This window comes from Choloepus didactylus, chromosome 1 (genome assembly GCF_015220235.1).
Source record: "Choloepus didactylus isolate mChoDid1 chromosome 1, mChoDid1.pri, whole genome shotgun sequence".
NCBI lineage: Eukaryota > Metazoa > Chordata > Mammalia > Pilosa > Megalonychidae > Choloepus > Choloepus didactylus.
The window spans coordinates 124,401,807-124,414,658 of record NC_051307.1 but is presented as its reverse complement, the minus strand read 5'-3'; the positions used below and the strand labels follow the sequence as shown (position 1 = coordinate 124,414,658).

General features: G+C 37.2%; 1 protein-coding gene and 1 pseudogene across 7 annotated transcripts in view; one reads left to right on the top strand and one right to left on the bottom strand.

Moving 5' to 3' along the window:
* MECOM (MDS1 and EVI1 complex locus) overlaps positions 1-12,852 on the bottom strand; it is a 556,962-nt gene that overhangs the window by 287,862 nt on the left and 256,248 nt on the right. The gene's annotated exons all lie outside the window — the stretch shown is intronic.
* Positions 11,901-12,294, top strand: LOC119509987 (annotated as a pseudogene).

Genomic DNA, 12,852 nt, shown 5'->3' with positions numbered 1-12,852 from the left:
TACGTGTGGGCAGAATGTGTGGTTTACTACCTCTAATTTGTTTATGTTGTTGATGGTGGTTTCAGAAGAAAGCTGTAGCCTTTCACATTCTAAAGAGTGACCTGATTTGCTTCCTAAAAAAAAAAGAAAAGTGTTTTAACAGGAGCATGAGGGAGCATTAATGTGCCCTTGCTAACGGAGAAGAAACTGGGATCCCTTTGACCACAGCTCTGCTTCATTCAGCTCTGCATGTGAAATGAGAACCCCAACTTGTTTATTATAATTACCTAAGTGTGGGTTGGTGGCTTTTGGCAGAGATCCCTCTTGCCTCCAAAGGAGAGACCAAAACTCAGGAGCTATGAGCTAAAGGAAGGAAAAGGGGAAAAGTGCATTCTGCAGCAAGGAGACCAAGATGTAATATAAACTGGGTGTAAAATACATGCATTATTCATAACAACTTCCAAAAGATGAACACCAAAAAGTAGAGAAGATTGAGTTCTACTTTCTACCATATTGTAAGCAAAGATAGGTGTGCAGGAGAACTGAATACATGGTGTTCAAATTCTTTCTCAAAGCAGATTTGATGCAGACCCTTCCCTACTGCTACAAAACAGAAGAGCTTTCTTAGAGCCAGGAATCCTATATAAAGAAAAGAAAATAATTATGCATGTCTGGCAGAAGAGGGAGTTATAGCAATGGCTTGCCGATAAAAAGGAACGTGAACAAGCAATAGAACACTAACCTAACCACACTCTTGGCTCGATAAGATGCAGAGAGTGCCCCAAAGAATGAAATTTTGTTAGTATCCCCTCATTAGATTTTATTCAAAATTGAACAATACTCTCATTCTCACAAGGCTTGGTAACTACAAGGCAGCAATGACTTCTGATCTTAAAGTGATTCTATGGGGAAAGTTCCTAGATTTGGCTAGTTTTAGCCTAGATTCTGATTGCACCATTGCAAACTACAGTATCTTCAATGTAAAATAAGTTTAGATGGTCCCAAGGAGGGCAATTTTCTGCTCCCATTCTAAGCTCTAAAGCCCCCGTATTGAGTTTCTCAACACTACATCTTATTAAATGTAAAATCATTCAAAACCACGAGGATGGACGGAATGTCATTGAAAAACATAAAGGAACATTTTTTTTTTAATCTGAGAAAACATTATACACTTTGATAAAAAAATGTTTGCAGAAAAATATGAACAGATGTGCTATGTATATGTGTATGCATACACTAAATCGCACTTATGATTTGAGAAGGGGTAATTTCAACATTGCTAAGTGGTAACACAAGCTAGGTATTTAAGGGAATGCTATAATATGACAACTTCATAGACTACCAAACTATGTATGGTCTCTGGAAATTGTCATTATCAACATGTTCAATAACTAGTAGCATTAAGTGGTCTGTACAGTATCCTTCATGTCTAATTGAGTCATACAGTCTATGACATTTGACGGGCACCAGGTACTGCCTCCTAATGAGAAACGACTTTAAAAAAAAAAAAAAAAAGGCATTCAGGACCTCTTCTATATAAATTACTATTGTTTGCAGCAAGAGTGGATTATAAATGTTTGCTGGAAAAACTAAATTTATTTACAAACTGGGCTTAATTTATTTATGGCTTCAGTACAATCAGCTTTTGTCGAAATATTTATGTTATCTGTACTTCTGCCTCACTAAACTCGACCATAATCATAAACACTTTTGAAAAATTATTTGCAGTTAACAGGGTTTAAACTACCTATTCTATCACCAGCTAGTGCCAGTAAACTTTTGCAGTGGTTGATAAAGTTTCTTCCATGGAATAAATATACATTTGACTTTCAAAATCCTTGGTGGGCTCCACACTATGAAAAGCAAAGGATTAAACAGAAGTCCCTCTCTTGACAAGTTTTGTGTGAATGCTTCAATTTGTAGAGATTCACATTCCAATTGACATTTTCAAGACAGCCTACAAAAGTAACCAGATTTAAATACTTTCCTAGCATTAAAAGAATACTTAGATGCTTAAACTATTGGGGTGATGGTCTTTGCTAAAAGATGCTACCCCTCAGTCTCATTCATTAACCCATTCCTGAAACATTTGTTTGATACCATGTTGTGCCATGCACTGTGCAAGTGGCTAAGGGAGGATATGGAGTTGAGTAAGATAAAATGTCTGTGCTGAAGGAGCCTAGAGTTGAATAGTGAAGGTAGAGATAGCAACAGATGACTATGCAATAGAATAAAGTCTAAGATTAGGTTAGGAAGAGTGATGAGTATTAAGAGTTGAGTATAACTAACCTTGCAAGAGCTCATGACAATCTTACAGAAACCCTTAGCCTTAGATTGAATAAAACCACGTCAGTACTCAATTTTTAAAGATTTATCCTCATATTTCAATTATTGGAGGAAATACAGTTATAAATAACATTTATTTCTGAGTATCAACAAGTTTTTTACAGGAAAGTGAGGATCAAAATAAGGAGTATTTCCTCTCACTGCTTCTAAATAACTCATAAAATGATGAAACCAACAGGTTCTAAAACAGCTTTGTCTACTACAAATATGCCAAGAGAAAACCACATGGAGAAGTGGATGGTTTCCCTGCCATATAATTAGTATAAATGTATTTCTGCTTGATCTGCTTCTTTGAGAAAAGACCGAAAGCTCTACTGTGAACTAGGACTGCTGCAATGCCAGTGGAATTCCCACCAGCCTATCAATGGCCCAAACCACATGTGTCTTCCAGTTTGAGTTGAAAGTTGCTCCAAACAGACTAGAGATCTGGTTGGTTGATCTCAGAATAGTACTGTATTCAGAGGGAAGACTGATCAGATCACCCTGGAACGTCCAGTGGCACCAATCAAGAGCAAGAGTTGTCAAGAGAAAATAGCAGATAATGGCTCTTTCCCATATAATATCCACATATGCCTACAAGAGTCCAAGTAACTTAACCAAAATCCAAAGTAACAAAATAAATTGTGATGGCTAGATGTATATGGTGAAGAAAAAAAGGTCTCAGACAAAAAGGAACTATTTATTCATCCAAGTACTTCATGAAAAGGAAGGCCAGGAATTCAGATATTTGTAACTTCACCTTAGTAGCATGTGCATAAAATATATTGCTACTCATTGACATTAACATAATATAAAATGTCTCCTACTTAGATACAGGCATTCATTATTCTCCAGAATGAACAAAATCTTGGTAATTTTGTTTGGTTCTTTTGCTGATCATTTTATAGTTTTATTCTAATAAATCTTTTTTAAAAAATTGCTAATTAAGTTAAATAAAATATTTTGTGATCATATTGCTTGGGCCTCATGATAATTGATTGAAATATCCATTTTTCATAGAATTGTATGAACAACAGAAGACAGCAAATTATTCGTTTACTCTAAGATGCTCAATGATTCAAACATATTTGTAGATCAACCCATATCAATCTCTATAAACCATGACTGACCATCTGTAAAAAAATTACAAATGTTATACTTATGTCAAAAATATATGATGGTAAGAAAATCCACTGGGGCTGGAGATATACCCAAAATCTGCAGAATAATTAAACAATAACTTAGCAGACTTTGTATAGTCGTTGCTTTTGTTGGTCTTGTTGTTATATTAATATGCCTACTTCATTCAACATTTAATACTCATCACTGCCATTAAATCCCCTCATCTACAGTCCAGCATATGCCACAAAACATTAATCATTTAGTCAACAAGACTTCTACATGCAAAGCACCACAGGAAGTCATAAAGAAGAATAAAGTGAAATTGCTGTTTTCAAAGGACTTCCAATCCAGTCAGAGAGATAAGACAAATGCCCAGGAAGAATTAACTTATATAATATAAAGCTGAGTTGAATAGAGTCAAGTAATGGAACAGAAAACAAGGATTACAATGTTCAACACTACAAGTGATTTTACTCTACTTTAAAAGAAAACTGAAGTGGAAGATGGCTAAAAATTCAGCTTGTGATGAAAACAGATAATCAAGAGAATTGTGAAACAAAGGCTATGTATAGACTTTGGTCGTGCCTTGGCGAGGTAATGACTTTTAATTGGATTGAGTTTATCATATTTGCAGAGGTACGGGCAGACACAGAAGAAAGGATTAGAGTAATTTCCACTTTCTATTATTTGGCATAATGAGAAAACAGAGGGTGGTCTACATCCCTGGGACATATTATGAGCCATAGGAGATGCTTAACATGTCAATTTGGGGTAGTATAGAGCTCTCCTAAGTAAACACATTTATTTGGACATAGTTGAGTCAGAGTAAGTCACCTGGAAAAAAAGGTTACAGGTCATTAATTTGCATAGTACAAAGGATTTATGAATTTTTAAATTAACTTTCTTGGATCTCTACACCATTTCAAACAGTAAGGCATTTCTGCAATTTTTTCTTCAAAGTTTAGCTAGCTTAAAGGGTCAAATGAAAATACTTGGCTGAAGAAAAACCGGCTCAGCAGAATTTCTTTCTTCTAGGTAGAAAACAAGTGCATTATAAATTCTTCCAAGGAATAGTATTAGAGACATCAAGTCAAATACAAAAAAAAGTGTAAATATCTGGTGAATCACAAAAGGATCATTTAGTTGCCACACCCAAATTCGAGGACGCCCATGTGGGACAGGTTATTAAAGCATACCTCCACCAACACTCCACTAGATTGTAAGGTGGTAAGGGGCAGGAACCATGGGTTCCTGATTCACTGCAGAATCCCTGGAATCCAGCAAAGTTACTGGCTCATAATAATATACTCCAACATATATTTGTCAACTTGAAAACTTCAGTGAAAGCAAGCCAGTTGTCTTGGAGAATAGTGTCATACCTGCTTTTCCTTCTCTAACTTCGGAAATTTTAACATAAATGTGAAAAAGCCATCACACAAACTGTCCTTGATATGGTAAAAATACCCCACTGAGGGAAAGGAAATTTCACACTGAATCTACACACTATTGTGTACATACACACACACCCATAATACTCAAGATGCTTAATAGATTAACTTAATCAAAAGTAATAACTTGTACCATGTTCTCCTTATCCTGTGACCTCTTCAAACATATTTGTTATTAAAGAAATAAAACCAAACCAACCAAAAGTCCTTCTATGGATAAACTATGCATTCCTCAAGATTTTTACTGAGTTCCCCAGGAATGAAAAATTGGTAAACCAATATGAAATATTCCCAATGAAGTTATATTTTCAAGCATTTATTGAAGCACCTGCTATGAACTAGCTATATGTTACAGGTAGTAGAACATGAGCTTCATGAGGGTAAGGACTTTGTCTGCATGTCCAGCTTGGTGCATGCCCAGCACCAAGCACAGTGCCTGGCACAAAGTAAATGTTCAAAGTGCATTTGTTAGTGAATGAATAAATACAGGAATGAATGAATACAGAAATTAACCTTTAAGGTTAATTCAGGTTAGCATCAGAATCACATATGGAGCTTAATCTTAAAAACAGAAATTTCACAGCATTCTGAAATTACAATAAAGAATCCTTACTTAAATGAAAAATCCTTCTTCCTAACATCTCCAGTTTCCTATTCTGTAGTGTCAGCCCACAATAACATGAGTAAATTCAGGTAATCTGTAAACTTCAGACCAAAGCCAATTCCTTTTTTAAACCAGAAGACCACACAGGGTCTTCTAGCTGGTCTACCTAGCTAGTTGTGTAACCCCAGAAAAGCCCCTTAATCTACCTGATCCTCAGATTCTTTATGTATTTCTGGTGTTCCTCATATGGCAGCCACTAGCCACTTGTGGCAATTGAGTAACCGAAATGTGTTTACTTCAAATTGAGATTTTCTGTAAATTTAAAAATTTGCACCAGATTTCAAAGACTTGGTGCTAAAAGAAAGTAAAATATCTAGCAGATAATTTCTGTATATTGACTACATACTGAAATGAAAACCATCTTGTATATATTGAGTTAAATAAAATACATTAGTAAAATTAATTTCACCTCTTTCTTTTTACCTATTTTAACTTAGCTACTAGAATATTTAAAATTAACATATGGCTCATATTTATAATTCTGTTGGACAACATTGATCTATGAAATGCCTTTGACAGAAAGTTGTAGCAAGAATCAGAAGAAATAATGCATTTGAGCATATTTTGTAAACTGTGAAGAAAACTACTAATGCTAAAAGTCATTATTATTGTTAGGTAAGGTTCTCATGTCTCTAGGTCTTAGTGACAGTTCTTAAAGGTCAGAGCCTTTCAGATCTACCTGCATTCAGATAACAAAATTAAAATGATTCATGGACGATTCATTCCACACCACTCCCCTATAAATTAATCTCTCAATAAACACTTGGTAAAACCAAATGTAAAGAAGGATCAATGTAGTCATTGACCTGGTATGAAAAGATGAGCTCATTCCAGAACACTGCCCTGCCGGTTTCTGTGATGATGCAGAAAACAGCCTGGGACAAGTAAAGCTAGAGGAAGATTTGTATTTAAAGGGGGCATAATTGACCAATGAACAATGAGCAATATTCGATGATGGGAAATGATAAACCTATTCCATAATTTCAGCCCAGGATACAGATGGGAGAAAATGTCATGGGATTAATTTTGTTTTCCCTATCCCTTTGGTAGGACAATTCAATCCTCCACCTCCCCCCATATAAACAACATCATTTCATCTCTTCAAAAAGAACATGTGCCTTTAAACACCTGGCAAATAAAAGAATACAAAGAACTTTCCTGCTGCTCTTCCATTACTGTGGTGCAGTTGGTGAACCTCCAAAAACACCTCCTCGGTGTGGGCTGATGGATGATCATGGGGATGGGGTTGGAATTAGGGTTATGCTTTACATATATTATATTACCCTGGTGGTATTTCCAAGAGTTTTAAGAAGTTCAGTAGGGATGGGGATAGGTAAAACCATCCAGCGTATTCTCAAATTTCTATTAGGCAAAAGTGAAGAGTAACCAAAGTTCCTTTGGAGGTAGAAAACTGAATTGGAATGTGTATTTCACTGTACTCTCACTAGATCATGCCTCTAGACATTTTATGAATATTAATTGGTACATTTACTGCAGTGAAGGGCAGTTGCTAACCTAACATTCCAGCCTTTGTTTCAAGCCTCGTAGAGCTTTCTTCCAGGCTGTTGATTTTGGAGAGGCTGTGTAATCCCAGTGTACTGCTAGCAAAGAGTGATCAATCAACACTTTGAAAGCTTCTGGTTCATCCCAATACCTGGGATCTTCTTTGATAAATAGTATTCTTGTGACTGTGTGAAATTTACCATTGTGGGAGTAAACACGTGGGAACATGGTGGGTTATTGTCCTTATTTTTTATTTACTTTATACAGAATCCTTTGTTCACAGCAAATCCCCACTTGCCCCAAGATTATTCTTTCCTAAACTCAAATACTAAAGCTCTACGTGCATTAACATTAATACTTTCGTGAAAGATGTCCTATTTATCTACATTTTGTAGCACATTGCCAATAATAAAAATTTTTAAATTCCTTATATAACATTTTAAAAACTTATGTAGAATGTAGCTTATGAGGGGTTTTAATGTGATTGGGAAAGCCATATGGACCACACTCCCCTTTGTCTAGTTTACGGGTGGATGAGTAGAAAAATGGGGGAAGGAAAAAAACAAAACAAACAAACAAACAAACAAACAAAAAAGGCACCCAGTGTTCTTTTTTACTTCAATTGCTCTTTTTCACTTTAATTTTTATTCTGATTATTTTTGTGTATGTGGTAATGAAGTGTCAAAAATTAATTTAAAAAAAACTTATGTAGGATGATTGAAGAACATAACATGCTAACACTTTTGTGGATGGGTATATCTGTTAAGGTGTCATCTTCCTGAGAAGGCTTTAACCTGGGTTATCAGGAATAACACCCATTTTAGAAAGACTGTGGAGGGTTAGAACTCATGAATCTTTGTGAAAATTGGCCACGACTAACTTTCTGGTGACCTCAGAATGTTCTTTCATGATTGGCACCAATCAAGTTGCCTGCCTTATACTTTTAATGCAGCCTATAACTTAGCCACGATAATCTCTTCTGCGTCCACTGAATATCCTGTGGAATTTGTTTTCTCTGGGTTGTTTTCCTTACCAGTATTCTGGTCTAGAATGCACTTCCCTCATTCTCCATCCCCCTGCTCCCTAGAGAGGGTTGACTACTGTACTGAGACCTGGGGATGCAGCAGTGAAGAAGACTGACTGTGTCCCTATTTGAGTGAAACTTATTGCCTGGTGGGTAGAGGGAAAAAGTAAACCAACACATAGAGAATATGAGATAAATCTTAGATGTTCTGAAGAAAATCAAACAGGGTGAAACGTGGGGGTGGGTGACTCCTTTAAATAGAGAAGACTTCACTGAGGAGGCAGTATTTAAGATTTACTCATTGAAACCCTTCCCACCGTTTCAGACACAGTTAAATATCATCTCGTCTGCTAAGGATTCTCTGTTCCCCAATCCAACCTTCCAAAGCAGAGTGAGCTCCTTCCTTTTAGATCCCACAGCATATAAAATGCAACTCAAAGAAGATCTTTCTGTCATTTACCCAGGTGCTATTGCAATTACATGTTTTCATATCAATCTCCCTGCCTGGATTTTCAGCTACATGAAGGCAAGGGCTATGTATATTTTATCTTTCTATCCTCCCTCCAGTATAATTTAATCTTTCTATCCTCCCTTTATTGAGTATATAATGGATTGTCAATAAAGTTGACAATTCAGATTGAATCAACTTTGGAGAATGCTCCATTGTAAGGAATTTCATTCCTGAAAGCTATACATTGTACCTCACTCACCTCTGAATCTTAAGCAAATTTCAAATGAAACTGTTACCTACAAAAATCACTTCCACAACTGGGAAAAGTATTTTCTAAGTGACTTCTAAACTGTTGACCATCCTGAGTACACATCAAGCAAGTGACATGTGGCCAAGTGCTCTTCTAGAAGAGGTTACAGTTTGGAAAAAATGATCTCTTCCAACAAATTTAAGATAATTACCCCTTGGTCTGAAAAGGGAATTCTCAAGCTTTCTGTTTAAAAACATGTCCCAAAAAATTGAGGATTCCCAAGTTGATGAGAATCAGAAAGAGAAGCTTTTTGGTTAAAAGAAAACAGAGCATTGAGCTGAACCTTGTACAACACAAACTGGATTTCACAACAGTGAATAAGAATGAGCACAGAGTTTAAAAAACCCTACTAGAAGTGTTTGTTCTTTTGTTTTTGTGGGCTTTTCTAATAAACCCTTTGCTCTTTTGTTCTGGCCTTAAAAGTATGCTCGATAGAGTCTTCCATTCTTTAAGTGACACCTTTAAGAAGAGAATAAGTAAATTGCTCAAACAGAGGAATAAGGCAAATAACAAAAAGTCCTTTTCTGAAGAATCCAAGTGCTCTTCCTTGGTTGGGACCCAATTCTGAAATCTCAATTTAATAAACTAACCCCACCCCCTCCCTAAAAAAGGAATGCCCCCCAGTTCAGTCTGAGGTAGGATAAATATTCCACATTCTATTTCAAATACTAAGAACAGGGTAGGTATTTTCCCTGCTGCTTCCCTGTAATTTGACATCCATTTTAATGATGCTTGGTTTATTGCTTGTCAGAAAAGTAAAATGGCCTGTCGATTTTATGGAGTTTCTCCTACATTTTGGATGGCTATATTACATTTTGAAATAAATGTATAGCTTCCCCCACCTTTTTTTTTTTTTTAGCCTAAATCGTGCATGTATGAATTTGGTATTTGGCTGCCAGTAGAATGAAGTCATAATTTCAGGAGCCCAGGAGAATAGATCAAAATCACGCCAACACTTTCATGGATGGGTATATGCTGCTAAATGGATGTTTACCTAGAAAAGTCATCATCTGGCATACAGCATACTGAATGTTCCTAAGCAGCCAACTCATGTATACTAAACAAATTTGGCTTGGCTGCCGCAAGAGCTGCTCTGTGGAAATTCTCAACATACATTTGTTTGATTGAGCTGTCATTCCCAGTTGATCTGCTGATGATCTGTGTCACTTTGTTTAAATGTCCTGGTGTGGTTTTTTATATATATACAGTGAAAAGCCAGTATGCTTCTGTGATGGATTAAATAGAGCTGAAATTTGAGAGTGACTCCTGGTTTTGATTCCTGTGTTCTCAGACAGGTGGGTCTGGAATGATCAAGAATGTCACATTCAAACACAGGGGAAAATACGGAGTCCTTTTGATTTAAAACACATTACCGTAAAGATATATTTGCTACTGTGTTCTCCTGCTACAAGAAGCTATTTAGGATTCTCCATCTAAACAAACACATATGGGCTAATTTTCAGTATCCCTTTCAACTGTCCAAAAACAAAGGGACACAAAACTCATTGCTGGAAAATACATTCTGAGAGAAGTGAGCAAGGCCCATTTCTGATGTATAGATTCAAAAATCAAATGCAAGGTCAAGCTAGCACTGAAGCTCCCGATCTCAAATATCCTGGTAATGGTTCAAATGGAAACCCAACACCACAGTGCCATACCATGTCTGAGGCACTAATCAAGCAACTGCCTGTTTGCTCGGTGGTTAAAGCACTTCCTGCAGCTAATCTTCCTAGATAGACTCTCAGCTTTAATAACCTATGAGGTCGGTTGTTAAGTGCTGGGATCTGGGCACCATCAGCACTTGTGTCTCTACTCTGCCAAACCCCAGACAACACGTGATGCACACACACTCCTTCCCCTCAGCTTCGGAGGATGTGGTAGCCCTGGGGCTGCTGTAAGCTGGGTCCCCTTACCCCAAAAATATATCCGACCAACCTGCTATCATACCTGAAATTCCCCCCAATTTAGCATCATCTAATTGATTCCTGTGGGATTTCTTTGGGTTAAAGAAAAACTATCCCCAAGAGTCCTCCTGATCATTAATAGTTTTTTGTTGTTTTTTTTTTTTCTATTCAACATACATTTAAAAATCTTCTATGGACCAGACAGATGCTGAGTTTGGCACTCTGGAAACCAAAACAACTGGCTCCATTCCTGGACCCAGACTGAGGCAGTCCAGTAGAGAAGGAAGACATGTAAATAAAATACAGGACCAACAATCAAAGAACTATGCATATGTGCAGAGGAGAGAGGAATTCATTCTGAGAGTGGAAAATGTTAGAAAAAACTTCGCTGAGGTGGTGACAAAGAGGGTTTGAAGGAAGAAAGTGGTTTGAAAGAGTTTGCCAAAAAACAGAGAAAGGAAAAAGACCACTTCAGGAAGAGAAAAGAGCACATTTATAAGACATGAAATAGCATAGTATGTGAGGAGACTAAGCATTTCTCCGTTTCACCTGATTTATAGTGAGAAGGAAGGTAGATGAGAGATGAGGAGAGAGGCAGTGAGAAGCCAGAAAAATCCAAGGCCTTGTATGCCATGCCTTGGAGTTTGTCTTTTCTCCTATTATAACTGCAGGGCTAGTGGAGGATCTTAAGGAGGAGAATGGACAGATCAGAGCTTTGCTTTAGGATAATCTTTCTGATTCAAACAAAAGGAAAAATTAAGAAGGATGGCATAGGCTACTTCAATAATCCATGAGAAATCATGAAGACTTTAAGGTGGGGGCTCAGTGAAACTGGAGGATGAAAAGTTAGGGAGAGAGACTTGGGAAGTAAAATTGAGAGAATTTGGTAAGAGAGTGGGGGTGGGGATAAAATAAATCCTGTTAGACCAATATTCCTTAAGTTCCTCTACATTAAGTTGTTCGATACATCTTGGTAACCCTGGCTTGGATCGTTTCCTTCACAAATTGTTCTCCCTTGTTCAGTGTTGCTTGAGATGGGATTCCTAAGGAAAGGCTCCAAACCAACTTATATCAATGTTCTTGACAAGAATTTATTAAACAAAATTCAATGTAGGCTTTCCTTCTCCCACAATCCTTCACGCTCCTTCTTTCTGACCTGGTCTAGGCAGAATGGCTCCCTCAAAGAAGGGTGGCAAGAAGAAGAAGTGCCGTTCTGCCATCAGCAAGGTGGTGACCAGGGAGTACACATCAACATTCACAAGCACATCCATGGAGTGGGCTTCAAGAATCGTGCCACTCAGGCACTCAAACAGATCTGGAATTTGCCATGAAGGAGATGGGAACTCCAGATGTGCGCATCCACACAAGGCTCAACAAGGCTGTCTGAGCCAGAGGGATGAGGAATGTCCCATATCGTATCCGTGTATGGTTGTCCAGAAAACGTAATGAGGGTGAAGATACCCCAAACAAGCTCTATACACTGGTTACCTATGTACCCATCACCACTTCCAAAAACCTACAGACAGTCAATGTGGATGAAAACCAACCACTGGTTATCAAATAAAATTATAAAATAACAACAATAAAAAAAATCAATGTGTATGTAACTTTACCCATACCTTTGAGACCTTTAAGAAAGAAAGCATCAATGACAATTAATGTAATTGATTTAGATAATTTTTTAAACTCATTAAGTGAAAATACTGAAACTCTTGTAAAATCAACATTCCCCAAACCAGTGCCCCTCCCTGCTCTTCCACCCCCAACAAAACCCCAAATCCCAGAACATCGGGGGAGGCTGATGGGTCTACACATCCCTCAGCCCACGTGCCTTCTTCCCCATAAGTGGCTGATCTGTTTGGTATTATTTATTTGTTTATTTTCTTGGTGGAAAGAAAAGAAAAGGGAAAGCAAGGAAAGGGTAAGAGCTGGATTTTATTTATTATTGTTTAACATTGTATATGATTCTTTTAATTTAGGTCCAACATCCCAGGAGTCTCATAGCAGTGGGTGCAACAGATACTAACAAAACAGCGTCACGGTGCACGTACATGTATTCTTCTATTTTCTTGTTTTAAGCATTGTATTTTCTAATATTCACACAAAGCAAATCCTGTCAAAT